Source organism: Macaca thibetana, chromosome 3 (genome assembly GCF_024542745.1).
Source record: "Macaca thibetana thibetana isolate TM-01 chromosome 3, ASM2454274v1, whole genome shotgun sequence".
NCBI classification, from domain to species: Eukaryota; Metazoa; Chordata; class Mammalia; order Primates; family Cercopithecidae; genus Macaca; species Macaca thibetana.
This window is the reverse complement of record NC_065580.1, coordinates 74610680-74623610: the sequence shown is the minus strand read 5'-3', so window position 1 is coordinate 74623610 and position 12931 is coordinate 74610680. Positions and strand designations below refer to the sequence as shown.

General features: G+C 34.4%; 1 protein-coding gene across 15 annotated transcripts in view; it reads right to left on the bottom strand.

The window, feature by feature from the left end:
• The window catches only part of PPP1R9A (protein phosphatase 1 regulatory subunit 9A), a 391659-nt gene that overhangs the window by 99866 nt on the left and 278862 nt on the right, over positions 1 to 12931 (bottom strand). The gene's annotated exons all lie outside the window — the stretch shown is intronic.

The window sequence follows — 12931 nt, the reverse complement described above, 5'->3', positions numbered from 1 at the left end:
GCAGTGGCATGATCACAGCTCACTGTATCCTAGAACTCCTGGGTTCAAGCAATCCTCCTGCCTCAGCCTTCTGAGTAGCTGAGGTAACAAGCATGTGCCCCATGCCTGGCAAAGTTCATTTTATAATGTTTTATAGAGATGACAACTCATTGTTTTGCCCAGGCTGTTCTTGAACTCTTGGCCTCAAATGATCCTCTCACTTTGGCCCCCCAAAGTGCTGGGATTACAGCCATGAGCCACCACACCTGGTCCTTTATATATTCTTGACACATATCCTGGTCCATGTATGTTCAATATACATATACAAACACATACACAATATACATCTATGTGTTTATGCATTTAATTTATTTATTAACTTGTCCCAGTCTGTCGCTTGCTTTCTCATTTTTTAAATTGTATCTCTCAAGGAAGTCTAATTTATCACTTTGTTTTAAAAATTCACACTGGACACGGTGGCTCATGCCTATAATCCCAGCACTCTGGGAGGCCAAGGTAGGAGGACTGTTTGAGCCCAGGATTTCAAGACCAGCCTAAGCAACAAAATGAGACCCATCTCTAAAAAAAAAAAAAAAGCCAGGTTTGGTGGCATGCACCTGTAGTTTTAGCTACTTGAGAGGCTGAAGTGGGAGGACTGCTTGACCCCAGGAGGTCAAGGCTGCAGTGAGCCATGATTGCACCAATGCCCTCCAGACTGGGTGACAAAGCAAGACCCTGTCTCAAGAAAAAAAAAAAAAAAAATTGATGGCTTTTGCTTCCTACATAAAAAGCCTCTGCCTGATTTAAGATTGTTAAGATTTTCTCCTATTTTTCTTCTTAAAGTGTTTATGTTTTGCTTTTATATTAGGTCAATGATATCTTGTAAATTAATTTTCATGTATGATGTGTGGTAAGGGTGGAGTTTCCTTTTGTATTTCTAAATTGATAATGAATTGTTTCAACACCATATGCTAATAACACATTCCTCTGATTACTATATAATAAGTCTTTAGGTGGTGTGAGTTTTCTAACTCTGTATCAATTGTTTTTCCTCTGCAATTCCATATAAATTTTACAATCAGCTTGTCAGTTTCTAAAATAAAGCCCACTGGGTTTAATTTAGAATTGCTCTGAATTCTAAATTAATTTGTAGAGAACTGACATCTCAGCAAAATTGACTTGTCTGATCCCCGAACATGGTGTATCTATGTATTCATTCCGATTTTTACTTTCTCTCAATAATATACTATGGTCTTCAGTATACAGGTCTTAAAAAATCATTTGTTAAATTTACCTCTAAGTATTTCATGTTTTTTTTTTTTTTTTTGGATTGTAAGTGATATTGGTTTTTAAATTTCTGTTTCTGGTTATTTGTTTTTAAAGTATAGACATATAATTGATCTTTGAATACTTGCCTTGTATTCTGCAACCTTGCTAAATTCATTTATTAATCCTAGTAGCTTTTTGTAGATTTCCTAGAATCTTTTGATATATAATATCACATCCACTATGAAGAAATACATATTTTACTTCTTCCTTTCCTATCTATTTATTTGTTTATGTATTTATTGCCTTAATGTCCTGGCTAAAACTTCCAACATATATTAAAAAGAAGGTGTAAGAGCAGACATCCTCGCTTTGTTCACTGCTGATCTAGAATTCTAGAACATGAGTTCTAGTTTGCCTAGAGATACACAGAATAATTTTATTTAGAGATATTATGTTTTTTACGGTTAAAGATATATAAAGTCTTTAACATGCTAAACGAATCCATAGACAAATAATGACTACCTTGAATTCATTACATTTTTTGGTAAATTTTTAAATGTCAGAAATTATGTCTAATGATACAAATATAAAGCAATTCAGAAGCTTATATCCTAGAATGGTAATTTTAGAAAAGCCTAGATTGACCTTTTATCTTTATTTAAATGCATCATAGAGTAGCATTTCAGAGTATCGCTTACTACAGAGTTGACAGGAAATCGAGGGTAGCAGTTAATGTACAAAACGCATATAAATTGAAAACAGCAGCCTAGCTCAAAGTAAAAGGTAAATTAGAATTCAAATTCATTTAAGCCATAAATTCTTTAAACTTATTTGAGAATGTTATTGCCAGATCTTTTAGTTTAACAATTTTTCTAATAGAAATAAAGTTCATTTTCTCTGAAAGACAAGTGCTACTCAGACTACAATTCAGGGAGAAAGAAAGATGATTTTAGAAATTATCTGCTAGCCAAAGATTAGAAACTACTGTTGCTATTTCCAGAGGTGAATGAAAGTGTCTTAAGAAAGACCCTGTGAGAGATTTTAAAGCAGAAAATTATTTTTATATAGTTCAGATTATAACAGAGTATATAATAAATTATATAGTCATTTATCACAAATCAAAACTCTAATATAATTTGCAAATTTCTTCCTATCCTCAAAAAAAGATCCCTAATTCCAAATCAGAATTATTTGTGAAGCTAAAATTAAAAAGAATAAATGCATTTATAATAGAAGTTTGAGAGGAAATAAGAATCCTTCCACACTGCATGAGAAACTTGCATTTTAAATCATGAAGGCACAGTTGCTCAAAATCGCAGTTTCACTTTCTCAATTTGCCATACAATTTAACGTAATTCACTATTTGTCCAACATTGCTTTGTATTCAAAATCACTCTACAGTCTTATGAAATAGAAATGATTTATAATTGCACATAAGACAGACAATTCATCTCATGAAATATACTCACTTTTAAAAGTGTAATGTTAAAGTACATATATCTCTTCATTCAGGCAGCTATTTTGAGCAGTGTTATAGCACCCAGATCCACATATCTTTAAAGCTTTGTAATCCAGTAAATTTAAAGCACAGGTTTGCAATAATAGAATGCCATCCTGATAAGTATGATCCAGATGGAAAGCACGCAGAAGTGGAACCAAACAACAGGCCCCTGCCTCATTTTCCTCATGTGGAGATTAGTATACAACCTCATGTGTCTGAAGGGGTGATAAAAGAATAAAATGTGGCACATACATGAAAGAACTTGAATGCACTATTGTTATTATGATGAAACTGATAAAATCTCCCATACTGAAAAATCTATATCATTCAAATTACCTTCCTGTGTGTTCTTAAGTGTCTGGTCTATTTTATGCTGTCTTTGTAAATATGTCCTATAAGACTATGTATACAACTAGCATAAAGAGAATTCAGCAGAAAATGTAAAACTTAAAGTAAAGTAGTTATTTCAGTTATGAATTTAGAGTATGGGTATGCTATGATAGTACAACTTAGGAGTTAAAATGGTAAGTAAAAGGGAAAACCAGCTTTGATGGGACAAATCCACCAAACTATAAATACCACTTAATGATTCTGTGACCTTGGATGTATTAATATTTCTAAGCTTTTGTTTCCACATTTGTAAAATGAGTATACTAACCATAATAAATACTATATAATCCATAAAAAAACTAAGTATGTGGTGCTTAGTGAGGGTTTAATAAATGTACATTGTTGTTTTAATCTAGACAAGACCAAATGCATTTAAAAGTACTTCCTGTAAATTGATCTGAAACTTTTGTGGCAACATTAATAGATAATGTATCAGCCTTTCACTAGTAAGCAAAGAACATTAAATTGAAAAGAAAATAGAGATGCCATTTCCTATCTATTCAGTAAATAATAAAATAACAAATTAAAATAACAAATTGTAATAGTGCTGAGGCCATGGTGAAACTGCATATTTATACATTACTTATTGATTACAATGCACACTGTTACAATATCTTTGTTGGACAATCTGACAGTAGGTAATAAACACTATGAAATGATGAAAAAAAAGTACTTACTGTACACACTGTCTCAATTCCCTTTTATTTGATCACAGTATTGAAAATAGAGTTGATTTTTTATGAGTAAACCATAGGAAAAGGATAAAATCTTTAATCTAAAATGTGCTCTGAAAACCGAAATTTCTGTTGCCACTGAAATATTAAAGTATAAATCTATATAATCACTTTAATTGAATTTTTAAAACTTTCAAAAATATAACATTAGTCAGCAATAATCAGTCCTAAATATATGTGGCCAAATCAATTGATATTTCTGCACAACTATGATTCATATCTTATACATTATCTTTAACTGAAATGACAACATGTACTGAATCAGCCTGTTTTTAAACTTAAATTTTCTTTAAGATAATAATATTTTCTCTTGTCACATTCTAAACTTTTTTCTTTGCTTCAACAAAGAAAAATAATGTGTGACAGTAAAAGTAATAGTGGGATCATTTTATCTTTTAGGTATAAAGAATAAATTAACAGAAAACAAATCTAAGGAATTAAATTAAAAATTAAGTATTTTTTCTAAGCTTATCATTGCCAAATAATGCAATACCAAAACTAAAATCTACAATTAAGGTTTATGTTTTTAGCCTGGCTTTTTATTGTGTTAAATGAAATTACCTTGGACAAAAATTATCACTAGATAGAAGGGACAAATACTAGTGTTCTATACTGCTGTGGGATGACTCGAGTTAACAATAATATATTACACAGTTTCAAATAGCCAGAAGGAGGATACTGAATGTTCCCAACATAAAAAAATGATAATGTTTGAGATCACAGATATGCTAATTACCATGATATGATCACTATACATTATATAACAAAACATAATTATGTACCACTTCAATATATGCAATCATGTCAATTAAAAATTTTTATCTTGTTTTAATGTGCATTATTTCACTAAGAACTGCCCTCTCTCTCCTTCATGCTGAGATACAATAAGCCAAAGCAGATACATCACTTATTCCTTTCTTTTCATTTATTATCAGGCCAAGAAATATCCATGTACTGTTCTTTGGAGTATAGGTATCTAGATTATGTGGGATTCATTTCATTAGTTTATTTGGTAAGCTGTCAAATACAAGTTAAACAACAATTAAATTGTATTTACAATTTACTAAACTGAAGTCATAAAGATCCTACATGCTCCACGTAAATGATGAGAGGTTGTAAAAAATGATAATTTATGAATTCCTTAGTTTTCAGATTTAGTTGTTTTAATAAAATTTATGTACTAGTCAAAAATGGCACTTATTTAATGTTGAAATTTTAAAAATCTCAACGTGGAATTAAGTTTCAGTAAAAATGAAAAAGCTGATTGTGGAGTCAAGACAGCAGACAGGAGACAGGGCTGACATGTAGCTCCCACTGGGACAGACAGAACAATGTGTAGAGACTCACAATGTGGACTTTTAATCCAGGAACCACCACAGGAATGTACCAGGAAGACTAAAAGAATTCATGGATGCTTTGAAAGAAGTGGCAGGCCACTGGAAGTTCTGAAAGACAGGCCAAAAACTCTGGTGATCTCTCGAAAGTGCCACCTCCTGGCTGGAGGCTGACCAACTTAGGACATTACAGCAACTCATGACAGAACAATCCTGTTCTGAGGAGGAGAAGACAACAGCTAATTCCACTGCCTGCAAAATCCCAGCTAACCAGTGGTCCTCAGTGTGTCCATGTGACAACTTTACTGCTGGCATAACCAGCATTCAAGAAAGCCAGCATCCTCAATGTATCTAAAACTAAGGACTCTCACACAGTCTATTTCACAGCCCTGTCAACTCCACCAGAGCAGGTACTGGTATCCATGGCTGGGAGACCTGAAGATGGATCACATCACAGGACTCTCTACAGACATTTCCCAGCACTAACACAGAGCCTAGTAACCCTGCTAGGTGTCTAAACCCAGAGGAGCAACATCAGTCACTAAAGTCTGGCTTGCAGAAAGTCCCATCCCTGGGGAAAGAAGAAATGTACCACATCAAGGGATCACCCACGGGACAAAAGAATCTAAACAGCATCCCTTGAGTTCCAGATTTTTCCACTGAAATAGGTGACTCAAATGAGAAGGAATCAGAAAAGTAATTCTGGTAATGTGGCAGAACAAGATTCTATAACATGCGCGAAGGATCCAAACCAAGAAGAAATCTCTGATTTGCCAGATAAAGAATTCAGAAGGTTGATTACTAAACTACTCAAGTAGATACCAGGGAAAGATGAAAACCAACTTAAAGAAATTAAGGAAAAAACACAGGATATGGATGAAAAATGCTCCAGAGAAACAGATACCATAAAGAAAAAACAATTACAACTTCTGGAAATGAAGTACGCACTTTAGAGAAATAAAAAATGCACTGGAAAATTTCAATAATAGCTGAAAGTCAAGGACTTCAAATTAACCCAATCAAACAAAGACAAAGAATTTTTTAAAAATAAACAAAGCCTCCAAAAAATTTAGGATTATGTTAAACAGCCAAACCTAAGAATAACTGGTGTTCCTGAGGAGGAAGAGGATCCAAATACAGTGAAGCTCAAAGAACACTTGGGAAATACATTGCAAAATGTATTTTGTGTGTAATGGATGATCACCAGCAAAAAGATCATCACCCAGGCACATAGTCATCAGGTTATCTAAGGAAAGAATCTTAACAGCTGTGAGGCAAAAGCAAGCAGTAACCTAAAGGAACGTAAAGCCGTAACATAAAGGAAAACCTACCAGATTAACAGCAGATTTCTCAGCAGAAACCCTATAAGCCAAAAGGGACTACGGTCCTAACTTTAGCATCCTCAAACAAAATAATTACAAACCAAGAACTCTGTATCCAGCAAAACTAAGCTTCAAAATGGAGAGATAAAGGATTTTTCAAAGAAATAAATGCTGAGAGAATTCATCACTATCACACCAGCACTACAAGAATCTTGAAACAAACCCTTGAAATGCACGAAAATAGAACCTCCTTGAAGCATAAATCTCATGGGGCTTATAAAACAATAACACATGAAGAAAAAACAAAGTATTCTTTGGGAGGCTGAGGCAGATAGATCACTAGGTCAGGAGTTCAAGACCAGCCTGGCCAAGATGATGAAACACTATCTCTACTAAAACTACAAAAATTATCCGAGTGCAGTGGCAGGTACCTGTAATCCCAGCTACTCAGGAGGCTGAGGAAGGAGGATCACTTGAATCCAGGTGGCAGAGGTTACAGTGAGCTGAGATTGCCCCACTGTACTCCAGCCTGGGTGACAGAGTGAGATTCTGTCTCAAACAAAACAAAACAAAACACAACACAACACACACACACACACACACACACACACACACACACACAAAACAAAGTATTCAGGAAATAACTAGTGTGATGAATAAAATAGTATCTCACATGCCAACATTAACACTGAGTATAAATGACCTAAAGGCTCCACTTAAAAGATACAGAATGGTAGAATGGATAAAAGTCCACCAACCAAGTATATGTGGTCTTCAAGAAACTTACCTAAGGCATTAGGATTCACATAAACTTAAAGGGGTGGAAAAAGGTATTTCATGTAAATGGAAATGGAAAGCAAGCAGGAATCGCCATTCTTCTATCAGACAAAACAGTCTTTAAAGCAACAACAGTTCAAAAAGACAAAGAGGGATATCATATAATGATGAAAGGACTAGTCCAACAGGAAAATATCACAATCCTAAATATATATGTACCCAATGCAGCACTCCTAAATTTATAAAACAATTATTACTAGATATAAGAAATGAGATAGATGACAACACAATAATAGGGGACTTCAATACTCACCTGACAGCACTAGACAGGTCATTAAGAGAGAAAGTCAACAAAATAATGGACTTCAAATGGACTTAACAGATATTTAGAGAACATTCTACCCAACAACTGCAGAGTATATATATTCTTTACATCAGCACATGGAACATTCTCCAAGATAGATCAATAAATTAATAAATTAAACAAGTCTCAATAAATTAAGGAAAATCAAAATTATATCCAGTGCCCTCTCAGACCACAGGGAAATAAAACTGGAAATTTTTGGACTCCAAAAAAAAAAACAAAAAAAAACACAAAAAAAACCCCTCAAAACTAAGCAAATACAGGAAAATACAATAATCTGGTCCTGAATGATCTTTGGGTCAACAATGAAATCAAGATAGAAATTTAAACATTCTTTGAACTAAACAATAATAGTGAAACAACATATTAAAACTTCTAGGACACAGCAAAAGTGGTGCTAGGAGGACAGTTCATAGCATTAACTGCCTCCATCAAAAAGTCTAACAGAGCACAAACAGACAATTTAAGGACACAACTCAAGGAACTAGAGAAAGAACAAACTAAATCCAAACCCAGCAGAAGAAAAGAACCAACATTAGAGCACAACTAAACGAAATTGAAACAAACAACAAAAAATGCAAAAAAATCAATGAAATAAAAAGCTGTTTTTTTGAAAAGATAAACAAAATTGATAGACCATTAGTGTAACTAACCAAGAAAAGAAAAGATCCGAATAAGTTCAATTAGAAATGAAATGGGAGATATTGCAACCAACACCACAGAAATACAAAAGATCACTGAAGGCTACTATAAACACCTTTATGCATGAAATCCAGAAAATCTAGAGGAAATGGATAAATTCCTGAAAATATACAACCCTCCTAGATTAAGTCAGGAAGAAATGAAAACTCTGATCTTATCAATAATGAGTAGTAAGACTGAAATAGTAGTTTTAAAAATTGCCAACAACAACAACAAAAGTTCAGGACCAAAAAGATACACAGATGAATTCTGTCAGGCGTTTAAAGAACAATTGGTACCAACCTTTCTGAAACTATTCCAAAAGATAGAGAAAAAGGGAATCCTCCCTAAATCATTACATAAAGCCAGTATCACCCTAATACCAGAACCAGGAAAGGACAGAACAAAAAAAAAGAAAACTACAGACCAACATTCCTGATGAACATAGATGCAAAAATCCTCAATAAAATACTAGTAAACCAAATCCAACAGCATATCAAAAAGATAATCCACCATGATCAAGTGAGCTTCAAACCAGAGATGCAGGGATGATTTAACATATACAAGTCAATAAATGAGACACACCACATAAACAGAATTAAAAACAAAATCATATAATCATCTCAACAGATGGAGAAAAGGCATTGACAAAATCCAGCATCCCTTTACAATTAAAATCCTCAGCAAAATTGGCATAAAAGAGACATACATTAAGGTAACAAAAGCCATCTATGACAAACCCACAGGCAACATTACACTGAATGGGGAAAAGTTGAAAGCATTCCTCCCGATAACTAGAACAAGAAAAAGATGCCCACTTTGACCACTTCTATTAAACATAGTACTAAAATGCTCTAGCCACAGCAATCCGACAAAAGAAAAAAATAAAGGGCATCCAAACTGGTAAAGAGGAAGTCAAACTGTCGCTGTTTGTGGATGATATGATCGTTTACCTAGAAAACACTAAATACTCATTCAAAAAGCTCCTGAATCTGACAAATAAGTTCAGTAAAATTTCAGGATGCAAAATGAATGTACATGAATCAGTAGCACTGCTGTACACCAATATCGACCAAGCTGAGAATCAAATCAAGAACTCAACCTCTTTTACAACAGTTCCGCACCCTCCCAAAAAAATATTTAGGGAGTTTCAAAAGATCTCTACAAGGAAAACTACAAAACATTGCTGAAAGAAATCATAGATGGCACAAATGAATAGAAACACATCCCACGCTCATGGATTGGTAGAATCAATATTGTGAAAATGACCATACTGCCAAAAGCAATCTACAAATCCAGTGCAATTCCTATCAAAACACTATCATCAACCTTCACAGAACCAGAAAAAACAATCCTAAAAATTTCTATGGAACAAAAAAAGAGCCTGCATAGCCAAAGCAAGACTAAGCAAAAAGAACAAATCTGGAGGCATCACATTACCTGACTTGAAACTATACGACATGGCTATACGAAAACAGCATGGTACTGGTATAAAAATAGGCATGTAGACAAAAGGAACAGAATAGAGAACCCAGAAATAAAATCAAATATTTACAGTCAACTGATATCTGACAAAGCAAACAAAAACATAAAGTGGGGAAAGGACACCCTATTCAACAAAAGGTGTTGGAGTAATTGGAAAGCCACATGTAGAAGAATGAAACTGCATCCTCATCTCTCACCTTATACAAAAATCAATTCAAGATGGATCAAAGACTTATATCCAAGATCTGAAACCATAAAAATTCTAGATAACATTCGAAAAACTCTTCTAGACACTGACTTAGGCAAAGAGTTCATGAACAAGAATCCAAAAGCAAATATAACAAAAACAAAGGTAAATAGATGGGACCTAATTAAACTAAAAAGCTTCTGCACAGCAAAGTATGTGCAGAAAGAGTAAACAGACAACCCACAGAGTGGGAGAAAATCTTTGCCATCTATACATCTGACAAAGGACTGGTATCCAGAATCTACAGAGAACTCAAATCAGCAAGACAAAAAAAAAAAAAACCCATCAAAAAGTGGGCTAAGGACATGAATAGACAGTTTTCAAAGAAGATATACAAGTGGCTAACAAATATATGAAAAAATGCTCAACATCACTAATGATCAGGGAAATGCAAACCAAAATCACAATGTGATACCACCTTACTCCTGCAAGAATGGCCATAATTAAAAGATAAAAAACACAGATGTTGGCATGGATGTGGTGAAAAGGGAATACTTTTACATTGCTAGTTGGAATGTAATCTAGTACAACCAGTATGGAAAACAGTATGGGGTTTCCTTAAAAACTTAAAAGTAGAACTATCATTTGACCTAGCAATTTAACTACTGGGTATCTACACAGACAAAAAGAAGTCATTATATGAAAAAGACACCCACCCACTCATGTTTTTTTGCAGCAGAATTCTCAATTGTAAAAAGATAGAACACCCTAAATGCCATCTATCAACGAGCAGATAAAGAAAATGTGGCACACATATATACAGCATGGAATACTGCTGAGCCATAAAAAGGAAGAAAATAATGACATTTGCAGCAACCTGGATGGAGTTGGAGACCATCATTCTAAGTGAAGTATCTCAGTAATGAAAAAGCAAACATCCTATGTTCTCACTTATATGTGGGAGCTAAGCTATGAAGATGCAAAGGCATAAAAATAATATAATGGACTATGGGGACTTGGGAGGAAATTCTGGAGTGGGATGAGGGATAAAAGACTACACATTGGGTACAGTGTACACTGCTTCAGTGATGGGTGCACCAAAATCTCAGAAATCACCACTAAAGAACTTTTTCATGCAACCAAACACCACCTATTCACCCAAAACGATTGAAATAAATACATAAATAAAATGAAACAATTCTTTAAATGAAAAAGCTACACCAGGATATAGTTATCAGTTCTTATATAACAAATAATTTCATTCAAACAAACATCTACTGTATATACATTTAATACCTGAAATATATATCTCTAAAAAATAAAAACAGATGCACACAACTTATACTTGAATATTGGGATACCTTCATTGGTGGGTCACAAGATCCTAGAGTGTTTTAGAAAAGCACAGTGCCTCATTGTTTCTATTTGATTATATTACATGGCTTTTCTCCAAATTTGATAGCTTTTTAATATTTAACTTGATTTCGATGAGTATGTAGTGGTAAATTTAACTCTAGCTATTTTCACTAGTTTGCTGACAGTAGTTAAGAGTTAAAAGTCCTAGACAACCAAGCTCTTGCTCCTTATTTGTAATCGCACATTCTTACATATTTTTCCTTTCTATATTGGGAGCTAGATTAATATACCTTATTATATACTTAACATTAAAAAATTTAAGAATTCATCTATGAAGATGATTGCTTTTGAAAGCTGGATCTGGCCATTGCACTCCAGCCTGGGTGACATGTTGAGACTCCATTTAAAAATAAAATAAAATAAAATAAAAGATATTAAAAATAAAGCGGAATCTGAAATATTTAAACTTAATTATAGGCAACAGTTCTTTGAAACGATTTTTCTATCTAACCCAATACTAATTATAAGAATACTTTTGGCCAGGCGTGGCGGCTCATGCCTGTAATCCCAGCACTTTGGGAGGCCAAGGCGGGGGGACCATGAGGTCAAGAGATCGAGACTATCCTGACCAACACAGTGAAATCCCGTCTCTACTAAAAATACAAAAAAGCCAGGTGTGGTGGCAGGTGCCTGTAGTCCCAGCTACTCGGGAGGCTGAGGCAGGAGAATCACTTGAACCCAGGAGGTGGAGGTTGCAGTGAGCCAAGATTGCGCCACTGCACTCCAGCCTGAGGAACACAGCAAGACTAGGTCCCCCCCATCAAAAAAAGAATATTTTCGCCAGGACTGGTGACTCATGCCTGTAATCCCAGCACTTTGGGAAGCCAAGGCAGGCAGATCACCTGAGGTCAGGAGTTTGAGACCAGCCTGGCAAACATGGTGAAACCCTGTCTTTTCTAAAAATACAAAAAAATTAGCCAGGCATGGTGGTGACTGCCTGTAATCCCAGCTACTTGGGAGAGTGAGGCAGGAGAATCACTTGAACCTGGCAGGCAGAGGCTACAGTGAGCCGAGATCGTGCCACTGCACTCTAGCCTGGGCAAGAGAGACCCTGTCTTAAAAGAAAAAAAAAAGAGTATTTTTCTATGCTATATTTTATTGTAAACAAAAAGTTGAATTCTTAAAAAAAAAAAAAAAAAAAAAAAAAAAACCTTGCCTAACACATGCCACTTCAAGAACTACTCACTATTTAATAGATATAAACTTAAGGTACTTTCCAAAAATACTACATCCTTTCCAGGAATAACATTTCTCTGCTTAGTAGTTAGCCTTGATGTCTTAGGTTTAAACATTAATGTATATGAACATTACAAAGGTAGTATGCAAAATGTTAATCTGTATATAGTGACACCAGAAAATGTCTCATCAAGCCAAAATCTCATTTCATTAGTTTGTTTGAAATCCTTGCTGGTTTTACTCTTTCTCTCAACAGTGGTTGTTGACCATTCTTATATATTCAACATTAAGGAGATCTAATATCCATGATCCAAAA